Here is a 10,141-nt window from a genome sequence, read left to right on the forward strand (position 1 = left end):
TGAGTAAATGCATAGCGGAATCTGTACCCCCAAATGAATGAGAAAGGCATATGATGCCATGCGAGTGGGAGTATAGAGTCTGGAGCAGAATCTTGGAAGTCGTTGTTGGGGGGTGGAGGGGGGAGAAGAAGCAAAGAGATTTATGTCCGGTGTTGCCCCATTTGGAAAAAATCTTATGTAAGATGTATGTCCTGAGATATCATTCATGTGAAGCTGAAGGTATCTGCCAAGACATTCTGCTTCCCCACTAAGTAAACAGCTCTGAGAAGCTTCCAAATTCCAAATCTCTATTGCTTCCATGCAAAGGAGGTGAGAACCTGTGCCCCACTTGTTTGTTCAGGAATATGGCAACTTGATTATCTGTACAGACAAGAAATACCTGCTAGAGGAGGTGGTCCTGGAATGTTTTGAGCTATCTGCTGCCTATTGCTCACAATTTGTTTTGAGCTATCTGCTGCCTATTGCTCACAATTAAGAAAGATTTATATGGAGGGTATGTTTGTGGCGAGACCATACTCCTTGAGGGTGGAGGCCATCTAGATGAGCATGCCATCATAACAGCAAAGCATCTCTAGTTAGAAGTTTGTGATAGTGTGTGTGTGTTGAGGGAGGGGCACACGAAAAGGGAAGATATTGAGTGAGATTATGAGGTGGTTATCCACCACTGGAGAGAGTGATGGAGATCCAAGTTGACTTGGATTGTAGCAGACAGATGTCCTGTTGCTTGAGATCATTAGGTCGATAGAATCCATTGTTGAACTCTGAGATGAAGACAAGCCAAAGGAGTGATGTGTACCGTGGACACCAAGTGACCAAAAAGTCATAACATCTGATATGCAGAAGTGTGTGGAAGGGAGGAGACTGTTTGACACAGATGAATGTGCTCAGAATCATTTTTTATGTAATGCAGTCTTGTTTCCTAGATCAGTAACACAGTCTGGCTGAGTTTCAGGCAGATCAGAAGAGATTTTAATTTTGAAACTAAAATGCATTCAGAATCACTTTTTATGTAATGCAATCTTATTTCCTATTCCTAGAGCAGTAACGTGTCTATAAAATTTGTATGTATGGAATACTGTTGTTAATAATCTAATGGAGAAAAGAAAAGGGAAGGCAAAAGTTTCCACACCTATTATGGCTGGCCCCATAGATAGACACCTGGTGTCTACCAGTGTTTTAGGCCATAGCCGGGGCGCCGATTCACTCAGGGACATCACTCGGTCCCCCAGAAAGAACTCCCCCTCCTCCACCTAATATCACTGTTGGTCTGGATCCCAAGAATGGTTCCAGTTCTCATCCTGTGGTATTATCAGAACTACAGGTATCTTCCTCATTAGTTTATGGGGAGATGCCCAAAGCCATATCCTTCCAGGAGGATGCTTTAGTTGTAAGGGAAACCCGGGTTGAGTCACAGGAAGTTTCATTTAAAGATTTATGGTTGATAAATATTAGAGTGGAGGGGTTATTGACGTCAGTGGTGACTCAAAATATAAAATTTTCAAAGGAAGTAGTTAATAAGTTTGAAAATGTTGATTCAAATCTGAAGATTATGGAAAAACGTGTTATAACAACAGAGTCTCATGTAGCTACATTGTAAGCGGTATCTTCATCAGCTGTTAATCTACCTCTGGTCAATTTCCCAAAAACTCTCTTATTGTCTCCAGAAATTTTGATTCAGAAATATTTTAAGGAAGTTTTGGGATTGGCTGATGCAGAGACATTGCCCATAACAAATCTATATTATATTCCACAGGAAAAGAAAAGTCCTGCAGATTTAGGTGTAGACCAGTTGGAATAGATAGAGTTTGATTTAACTGGTTTCCTGGAAGACTCGCAGGATATAGTCCAAACCAGGTCTACCCTACTGATAACTTGTGCAAGAGAGATAGATAAATCTTTATGAAAGCTTATTTTCAGAATAAGCTTACTAAATTTTGTGGAGGTAATGTGTTGATCTTTCCAGATGTGGCCCAAGCTACACAATTAAGAAGAAAAGCTTTTTTACTTTTGAAATCAAGGGTGTTGGCTTTGGGAGCCACGTTTTACTTAAAATTTCCATGTAAATGTCTTGTGAAATTTAAAGAATGTGAGTATGTATACTGGGACTCTATTCAGTTGGAACAGTTTTTACAACTTCATGAAACTATTAAGGTTTCCATCTGACTTAATAGTAGTTTGGAGTTTAGATTTATTATGCACCATAAATATTTGATCTTTGGTCATGATTATGTTAATGTATCGATTAGTAAATATCAGGATATGCTCTCCGTTATGTGAACTAGAGGAGATAGTGAATTATAATTAAGAATATTTATATATTTCTTTATAATCTTTCCTTTATTATTATTTGTAAAATGATAATGATTAAATTGATAAAAAAAACAAAAAAAACCCAAAAATTGATTCTGAGCACATTTTTTTGAAAAAAAACCACAAAAAAATGTGCTCAGAATCACTTTTTATGAGATTTTTGAGAAAAGTGATTTTTTCAAAAAAATGTGCTCAAAGTGATTCTGAGCACATTTTTGTTTTTGTTTTTCAAAAAATGTGTTCAAAAAGTAATTTTTAAAATTTATTCATTAATTTTGAAATTAATATCAAGCATTTACACTTGTTAAGGAAATATTATAGAGAGGACGCTTAGAGAAAGGGAGACCCATAGACGGGTCCCTTATCATTTTATTATGACTTGATGAAGGGAAGAGAAGTCCTGTGTAGAAACGCCCAGGTGAAGACCCCTGAGATTTCCCCAATAAAACAGAAATAGGCCAATACAGCTAAACCCTAAAAATGGTTGCCGAAAGAGCAAAATGGACACTGACTAAAAAACTGTCAGCTCTGAAAGACATCTCTGCTTTCTTGAGAGTAAGGTCAAACAGAAGGCACATCTGGAGAAAAAAACAATTCCAGTGAAAAAGGGGATCTTGGCCTTATATTAGCAGGTCCAACTGATAGAAGTTTTACAAGAAAAGGGATGCTGCTGTGAGAAACTCACGATAGAAGTTTCATAAGGAAAAGGATGCTAATGTGAGAAACTTACCAAGACACTGACGGATGCTGCGCAAGAAGTAAGAGATGTGAGAATGCAAGAGAGCTAACCACAGGACTGAAAAGCCATTAGGTCCAGTACTTGAAAGAGGATCTTGGTATATTAACAGGACATTTATTGGGAAATAGGACAGAATTAGATAAGGAAGGGCGTAACACACACAGTATCACTCATTATGCTAACCAATCAATAGATTAATAAATGAGATATGTTTAACCAATGAAAATATGAAATGTAACCTGCATCAGGGCGGGCCAGAGCTGTCGGAATCATATAAAAGAAAACTCCCTGGACCATAGTTTCAGAACTCTTCAGAAGTTCTCCATCAGTCTGGCCAGCCTGGTGTATGCTGTGTGATTTATTCCTGTAAGCTATTGCCTGGTGTATGCTGTGTGATTTATTCCTGTAAGCTATTGCTGTTTGATTATTAAATTGATGTTATTTGAACCAGCATAAAGAGAGTTGAGTGGAGGCCGTATAAAGCCGGCTTTTCACTCTTGCCAGTATTGCTTTGATTAATAACTATTTTTGTTTTCAAGGGAATTTTTTCCAACAAATTAAAGGTACTGCTATGGAGTCTTTGATGGCCCCAGATATTGCAAATTTATTTGTGGCCCATTTTGAAAGCACCGTTCTTGAATCACATCCCTTTGATGATAATGTAACTCTATATAAGAGATATATAGATGACATTTTTATCCTGTGGAGGGGCAGTACTGAGAAACTCCTTGAGTTCTATGATTGGCTAAATACATGAGATGAAAACTAAAAATTTAAGATGCAATATGACGACCAATCTTTTCCTTTTTTGGATATCAAGGTATATAAAGCTAGGTATAGTTTAAAGACCTCTATTTATAGGAAAGACACAGATCGCAATACTTACCTGCACTATACAAGTTTTCATAATAAGGGTCTTAAAAAGAATCTTCCATATGCTTAACTTTTGAGGCTAAGAAGATTATGCACAGACATTGATGACTTGACTAACAAGCACCATCAATGGTTAAAAATTTTTTATCAAGAGGATACCCTGAGGATTGCATTTTGAAATGTCTTGATAGAGCACAGGCCCAGTATAGGGAGGAACTTCTTCATCTGGCTCATATCAAACCAAAGCCTGATGTGGTTTGCACTCTTAGATTTTCACATTTATCTCATAATATACAACACATTATTAAAAAGAATTGGCACGTTTTACAGACTCATCAATGTTTTCAGAATAAGATACCCACAGTTGCTTTCTCTAGCAATAGGAATTTGAAAGATATGCTTGTCCTGTCCACTCTACCTGACCTTGCTGTGGCCCTTTGGCCATGTCCCTTGTGGACATTGTTCGGTCTGCAAACATAGGGCTCCTTTTACATAGCGCGCGCTAAATTGCCGCATGTGCTAGCCGCTACCGCCTCCTTTTGAGAAGGCGGTAGATTTTTGGCTAGTGCGCACTATAGCACATGCTAATCCGGTGTGTGCATTTAAAACGCTAGCGCACCTTTGTAAAAGGAGTCCATAGTATGTCTGTTTCCAGTTACAATCATCCATGTAAAAAACATTAGTCAGTCTAAAGCACAGTTCTTCAACCGCCGGTCCGCGGACCGGTGCCGGTCCGCAAAAAAATCTTGCCGGTCCGCGAAGGATTCGGTCCCCGCCGCAACGAAAGGCCGGCGTCAGCTGACTTGCAACTTCCTGTTGCAGTCGCGGTGCCGGGACTCCTGCCTTCCACCGCGTTTGCCTCCTGCCTTGTCTCCGCACCTCCAGACCAGCAGCGCAGCTCTGTATATTTTTAACTTCGGCACAGAGCTGCCCCTAATCAATAGTTTAGCGCGGTTTCATGAGGCAGCTTCGGGGCCTTTGCTAGGCCGGCCCGCTTCGATGATGCGATGTGGGCCGGCCTAGCAAAGGCCCCGAAGCTGCCTCATGAAACCGCGCTAAACTATTGATTAGGGGCAGCTCTGTACCAAAGTTAAAAATATACAGAGCTGCCGCTGCTGGTCTGGATTCTTGGGTCACTGAAGGAGGGCAAAGAGCAGCTGTCCTGAAGGTTTCCCTTCCTCTCGCCTTTGCAGGTCCCTTTTTTCCACCTTTTTTTTTTTCTTCTTCAAACGGCAAAGGGCCCCAGCATCGACATCAATCAAGTAAGTTCCACTGTTCCTTGCAAGCGGTTCTGCTCGGCCAAAGCTTCCCCTCTGACATGAGCCACCTCAGGGGAAAGAAAGTGACCCGCAAAGGTGAGGGGAAGGGGGCAGATAATGGAAGTTGGAGGGGGGGGGGAGAGAGAAGGAGCAGATGATGGAATGGAGGAGATGAGAGAGAGAAGGGGACAGATGATGGAAGTGAGAAGAAGGGAGAGAGAGCAGAAGGCAGATGGATGTCAGTTGAGAGGGGAGAGCAGATGCTGAATGGAAGTGGGGAAAGAACACATACTGGATGGAAGGAGATAAATAAAGGGGGAAGAAAATAGTAAGATAATGGAGGGGTGAGGGAAAGGGGTGACAAGCTGTGGGTAGACACAGTGAAAAGAGGGAAACGGGACTAAATAGTAAGAAATAATTTAATTTAGATGGAGGCAGAAAATAGAGAAGGAAGACCAGAGAAGAAAAGGGAAGAGAGAGCAGAGAACAATATCAGATCTGAGTGGAGGAAATGAGAAGAGAGATGCTAAAAACCACAGGGGGGAGGGAAGGACAGAGATGCCAGACCATGAGGGGAACAGAAGGAAGATGATGGATGCCAGACCAAATTGGGGGGGGGGGGGGGCAGGAGGATAGATGGAAGGGGCAGATGCTGGACTGAAGAGACAGAGAAGGTTATCATGCCGCTGTACCGGGCCATGGTACGCCCTCATCTGGAGTACTGTGTCCAGCACTGGTCACCGTACATGAAGAAGGACACGGTACTACTCGAAAGGGTCCAGAGAAGAGCGACTAAGACGGTTAAGGGGTTGGAGGAGCTGCCGTACAGCGAAAGATTAGAGAAACTGGGCCTCTTCTCCCTCAAACAGAGGAGATTAAGACGGGACATGATCAAAACATTCAAGATACTGAAGGGAATAGACTTAGTAGATAAAAACACTATTCACCCTCTCCAAGGTAGGGAGAACGAGAGGGCACTCTCTAAAGTTGAAATGGGATAGATTCCGTACAAACGTAAGGAAGTTCTTCTTCACCCAGAGAGTGGTAGAAAGCTGGAACGCTCTTCCAGAGGCTGTTATAGGGGAAAACACCCTCCAAGGATTCAAGACAAAGTTAGATAAGTTCCTGCTGAACAAGAACGTGCGCTGGTAGGGCTAGTCTCAGTTAGGGTGCTGGTCTTAGACCAGAGGGCCGCCGCGTGAGCGGACTGCTGGGCATGATGGACCACTGGTCTGACCCAGCAGTGGCAATTCTTATGTTCTTATGTTCTTAGGGCAGACGCTGGATGGAAGAGAGTGAATAGGCAATGAAAGCAGAAACCAGAGATGACAAAAGGTAGAAAAAATAATTTTATTTCTATCTTGTGATTCAAATATATCAGATTTGAAGTATGTATCTTGCTAGACATAACTGGGGAGTGCAAAGCCCAGGCACTACTACTTCTTTAGCTTCCAGCTGGCTTAGGGCTCTCTCTGACCAGGGGGCAGTTGCCCTAGTTCTACTCCCTAAAACCATTCCTGTCATGTGTGACTGTGATATTCTATTACATGATATTTGTGTAGCATTCTGTAATAATTTAGCTTATTCAGTTTTCTTGATAGTAGAGGGGATATATGTGAAGGGGAGGGGAGACAGGGTTTTTGTTGATCTTTGCCCTGTATTATTTGTATTTATAAAATGACAATTGTATAGAATATTGTTTCTTTTTAAACTTTAATAAAATATGTTCAATATAAAATCATAACTATTTGAGGCTTGTGCAGATGGGATCAGATGGTTTGTGGGACCGAGCTCGTGGGGATGGGGCGGCGATGGTTTTTAAAAAAATTTTAGTCTTAGTAGTTTGCCGGTCCACGAAATAATTATTTTATTTCCGCCGGTCCACAGGTGTAAAAAGGTTGAAGAACACTGGTCTAAAGGATTATAGTGATTGCAGCTCTCATAATGTCATCTATGCGATAATATGACCCTGTAAGAAATGGTACATTGGGAAAATAAAATGAATGATAAAAACCAGGATAATAGAACATAGGAGCTGTATAAGTAGTAATGTACAGACTACAGAGTGCACCCATTGTTGAACACTGGTATGATAAGGGACATTCCATTGATGATTTGAAGTTCTTTGTTCTAAAAGTCATTAAGGTCAGGTGGAGAGGGGGAGATCCAGATTTGGTTTTATTAAAAGAACAGTGCTATATCTTTGAATTTAATATAGTGATCCCATATGGTCTTAATATGGAATTGGATCTTAGACCCTTTATAAAACGGTTCTTCATTAAATGTTAGTTTTGAGATTCTAGCAAGGGGTTAATCATTAATTTTCTGTAGTTTTTTCACAATAATGAGAATATCTATGAATTATCTTTCTTTTTAATGTTTATTTATCTTTGCGTTGAATTTCATCTCTACAATCTTTTTTCAATTGCACATTTTTTAAGGAACATATATATATATTTATCCCAGGACAAGCAGGCAGGTATTCTCACTTGTGGGTGACGTCATCTGACGGAGCCCCGATGCGGACGTCTCACAAGCATACTTGCTTGTAGAAACTTTAGAAGTTTCGAGTCGCCCACACTGCATGCGCGAGTGCCTTACCGCCCGATGCACCGGGCGTGTCTCCTCAGATCTTACTTTTCCGCAGAGCCGAGAAATCCGTCTTCGACTCTGCGCAAAGTAACTTCACTTGTGCCTTCTAAGTCCGCGGTTTTGGGTTCTTTTTACTCATAATCGTTGGTTTTCGTCGTGTTTTCTTGTTTTTCAAAAAAAAAAAAAAAATTTTTTTTCCTTCCGTTCGACCGGGCAGGCCATGTTGCCGCAGCCCCGCAGCTTCGATCTAGCGGCGGAGCTTTTTCGGCCTATGTCCCGGCCTATTACCGGTTTTAAGAAGTGTGTCAAGTGCCAGCACGCGATTTCGCTGACGGACCCTCATCGACGCTGTCTTCAGTGTCTCGGGCCTCAACACCTTCCGAAATCATTCCGGCCTTGCTCCACACTTACAGCACGTGCGTTCAAGTGTCGCTGCATCTTGTGGGAGTCGCTGTTCAGCATGGAGGCTTCGTTGGAGCTGCCCTCATCGAAGAGCACCAAACCTTTGACTTCCGCCTTGACTCTTCCGTCTTCCATCTCTGCGGCCCCGAGTCTCCTCAAGCCTGCTTCGTTTGTGCCGGCTTCGACTCCGCCGCCTACTGCGGTGCCTTCCTCTGCCTCCTCAGGTCAGGTAGCAAAGCAGCCCATTCTCCCGTGGTGCTCAAGGTGCCCAAGGCGTCCAAGCACCTGGGCATCAGGGATCCCGATGTCCGTGCAAGAGGTCCCATTGCGGATGCGGATCCCTCCTCGCCGGCTTCGTTCCAGACCTTGCTGGAGAAGCAGTTCATTACCACTATGGGGCTCTTTACCACTATGGGGCTGAAGCTTCTCTCCCAAATCCAGCCTGGGCACGCGGAGGCCTCCTGTGAGGTCGAGCCGCCTCTGGTGCCTCCACGTCGAACACTCTCGCTGCAGGGAGCCGAGTCTCTGCGAGTGTCTGGTCTGGCATCGATGCATGCATCGCAAGGAGCAGAGTCTTTGCCCATGCCTCCATTAGAACCGATTCACGTGATGCAAGGAGCAGAGTCTTTGCGAGTGCCTCCGTTGGAACCGATTCCCTCGATGCCAGGAGCCGAGTCTGTTTCGATCCACCGCCTCCGGCTTCTTCACCTCCTCCTATGCCGGAGCTCGAGGACACCTTGGGATCTTTTTCTCCCTGCCGATCCCCGGCCTCGTTGGATCCGGAGGCCTCGTCCTCGAGTCCTTCTCGAGGCCCTGCTCTGGCTGACCAGCTGTCTTTCTCCTCTTTCCTTCGACAGATCTGGACATTACCCTGGACACGGGGTCCAAATTTTCCAAGGAATATCTGGAGATGATGCATCTCCCTCAACTGCCTAATGAGTCCCTCCGGCTTCCTCTGCATAAGCTGCTGGATCAGACTTTCATGCGCTGTTTTGAGACACCTTACTCCATCCCAGCTGTTCCGGGGAAATTGGATGCCAGGTACCACACAGTTCACCATAAGGGATTCGATGGGGCCCAGCTCTCTCATCAGTCTCTCCTGGTGGAATCCTCATTGAAGTGGTCTCACCCCTCCCAGGTCTATGCCACTGTTCCACCTGGCCGGGAGGGCAAGACCATGGACAGATTTGGCAGGCGCATCTACCAGAACTCGATGATGGCCTCTCGAGTCCTGAATTACAGTTTTCATTTTGTCACCTACTTCGAGTTTTTCCTCTCAGTTCTGCAAAAGTTTCTGCCCTATTTGGACTCGCAAGCTCGCTTCGAGTACCAGGAGATTCTGGCTTCGTTGTCCCAACTGCGGCTCCAGATGATGCAGTCATCTTACGACGCTTTTGAGCTCTCGGCGAGGGCTGCTGCTTGTTCGGTGGCCATGCGACGCCTGGCGTGGCTTAGGACCATCGATATGGACCCGAATCTTCATGACAGGCTGGCTAATGTCCCATGTGCTGGAGCCGACCTCTTTGATGAGTCCATCGAGGCGGTGACCAAGAATCTGTCGGACCACGAGAAGTCTTTCCAGTCAATTCTCCATCCGAAGCCCAAGCCTGCTCCTCCTCGTCCATCACGCCCGCCTTTGATCTACCAGCGGCGTTACCCACCAAAACAGGCACCTACCATCTGTCAGCCTGTTAAAAGACAGCATATGCAGAAGCAGCAGCAAAAACCTTCAATTTCTGCTGTCCCCAAGGCTCCTCAGCCTTTTTGACTGTCTTGTAGAGAGCATAACTGCCATCGTTCTGCCCTCCCCTGTTTTTCCCATCGGAGGTCGTCTCCATCTTTTTATCATCGATGGACGACTATTACCACCGACCTCTGGGTCCTTTCCATTGTAAGGGAGTGATACTCTCTTCAGTTCCATCAAGTTCCTCTGGAACATCCTCCAAGAGAGTATCCTTCCAACTTA

The sequence above is a fragment of the Geotrypetes seraphini genome, chromosome 7, assembly GCF_902459505.1.
Source record: "Geotrypetes seraphini chromosome 7, aGeoSer1.1, whole genome shotgun sequence".
NCBI lineage: Eukaryota > Metazoa > Chordata > Amphibia > Gymnophiona > Dermophiidae > Geotrypetes > Geotrypetes seraphini.